Source organism: Drosophila obscura, unplaced genomic scaffold, assembly GCF_018151105.1.
Source record: "Drosophila obscura isolate BZ-5 IFL unplaced genomic scaffold, ASM1815110v1 contig_13, whole genome shotgun sequence".
Lineage (NCBI taxonomy): Eukaryota > Metazoa > Arthropoda > Insecta > Diptera > Drosophilidae > Drosophila > Drosophila obscura.
This window is the reverse complement of record NW_024542713.1, coordinates 547,948-550,454: the sequence shown is the minus strand read 5'-3', so window position 1 is coordinate 550,454 and position 2,507 is coordinate 547,948. Positions and strand designations below refer to the sequence as shown.

Sequence of the window (2,507 nt, the reverse complement as noted above, 5' to 3'; positions counted from 1 at the left end):
ACAAGTTGGCAATTCTTCCGGTAGTTTGAAAGCAATCCTTTCAACGGGGCCGGGATGTTCGATCAAACTCTTAAGGCCATAATATAATATAATAATCACTTAAATGACCCTCGCCTTGTAGTACCTTACGCTCATGTTTTACTCTCTTTGTTACGCTCTTGCACTAAATTTGTAATTGAATTCACCACACAGAAGCCCGCTTATGCTCAGTGCTCATGCACTTAGAAACCAAATAAATAGTCATTGGCTAGCACTCAACTGAACCCCCTCGACTTTGCGGATTATTATTGGATTCCAGCAGATTTCTTCGCATCGAGTTAATTAGCTCACTTGGAGATTGACACACCCCCATCCTTGAACAACGATATTGAGGAAAACGCTCCTCGATCGAACATTTTGGCGCCCAACGTGGGGCACGAACCCACGACCCTGAGATTAAGAGTCTCATGCTCTACCGACTGAGCTAGCCGGGTTCGTTCATCAAGAATTCGATCGAAGAAAGTCTACGGGGACAGTTAAGTAGGATGACCCTAGCTCCCGATGGTACACCTGTGCAAACTCCAAGGCCAAATACCGAACCGAATGTGTCAATAAACTCATCGTCTGTAGCCAATGGAGGGGAAATGGGAACCCCAAACCCAAATGTCTCTATTAGGGCAATAGCTCCTGGGAAGGCTGCTAATCTCTTGGCCAGTTGGCGACTAAAGTTTGACGGATCTAAAGAGGCTATGCACGTCGACGAATTCCTATACAGAGTTCGTTCCCTGAAAGCTGCTACCTTAGCTAATGATTATGGATTGCTATGTGACAATATGCATCTGATTTTTACGGCTAAAGCGAGTGATTGGTTTTGGAACTTTCATAGGAAGAACCAGCAGTTTTCTTGGCAAGCTTTTTCCGTCTCATTTAGACAACGATTTGACGATGCTAAAGATGATTTCGACCTGTGGGAGTTGATAAGGAAACGCCATCAGAAAGAAAGCGAATCTTTTGTTGATTACCAGAGGTTAGCGAACACAAGTTAGTAGATATCTTGAAACGGAATTCGAAACCGGCTCTCAGATATGAACTCTTGCATCTCAAGATCGGCGATCGAAATGACCTAAGGAAGAAGTTCGCAAACATGAAAACTTCTGTAAGGACAACAACAGTTCCCTTCCACGAAGTAAATTCTGTAAGCCAAATGTGTCGGAAATACTTACAGATGACGAAGATTTAGATGAAGAAAGTGTTTCGCAAATATATCGTAAGAAATTAGTCTGCTGGAACTGCAATCAAGATGGACATCGCTTCGATGATTGTTTGGGAGAAAGACGAGTTTTCTGCTATAAGGTGTGGTGCAAAGGATGTTTATAAACCTCAATAAACCTCTTGTGCAGGTAGGGATGTAGCGACACAAACGATGAAGTGGGAAGAGGAGAGTTTAGAGGAGATGAATATACTATTTAAATGTATAGCTAAGCTTAAACGATCGACTGTTAGAAGGAGAGCATTCTGGAAATTGGTACGGTCTGTACGGAAACGTTTTGTCTCTGCAGTTATTCTGAGTACAGATAACCGATTATACACGGAGGTAAAGATTGAAGGAAGTAAAGATTGGAAGTTGCTTAGGTGCGAGAGCGGCCACTTCGTTAGCACACCACCCAAAATCTCAGAAGTGTTTAGGAACCATACGCACAGCCAGTAATGAAGCTTGTTCAGTAGTGTCAAAATTAGTGGTTCCCATTGAATTTCGCGGAAAGATTAAAGAAGTAGAATTCTTTATCATCCCAGGATTAAAACAAGATGTTTACCTAGGAGTCGACTTTTGGAAAGACTTCGGTCTTTTATCTCAACTATTGACAGAAGAAGGAATGGTAAACTCTTTGGAGACCAAAGATGATACGGAAACTAAAGAAATACAAAAAATGCATTCTCTAAGCGTAGAGCAAAGAAAAAGACTAGACGCGGTGATAAATACTTTTCCGTCCTACGAATGCGAGGGGCTAGGGCGAACTCACCTCATAAAACATTCAATGGTGATTAACGCTGAAGTACCCGTCAAGTACCCATTTCACCAGCTAAGGAGAAGGTGATGTTCGAAGAAGTAGAGAAAATGATTCAGCTGGGAGTTATAGAACCTTCAAATAGTCCATGGAGTAGCAATTGTGTACTCGTGAAAAAAGGAAATAAGAATAGACTATGCCTTGATTCTCGGGAGATTAACAAATATTCGCGAAAAGATGCATACCCTCTACCCCATATTGATGGGATACTCAGTCGACTACCCCTGCCAAATACATTACTGGGCTCGATATGAATTCCCCTTGAGGAGGCTTCCCGGCAGTACACAGCGTTTACCATACCCAATCGGCCACTATATCAATATAAGGTTATGCCCTTTGGTCTTACAAATGCCGCACAGACGAGAGTTTTCGTTTACCTCGATGATTTACTCATTTTATCCGACGATTTCGATTCACACCTAATGTTACTTAGAGAAGTAGCAGTGCATCTACGAAAAGCTA

General features: G+C 42.2%; 1 non-coding gene across 1 annotated transcript; it reads right to left on the bottom strand.

The window, feature by feature from the left end:
- Window positions 1–400: 400 nt before the first annotated feature.
- On the bottom strand, window positions 401–473 carry Trnak-cuu. The gene has a single exon. It is a non-coding gene; the product is annotated as a tRNA-Lys (tRNA).
- Between the last annotated feature and the right edge of the window lie 2,034 nt (window positions 474–2,507).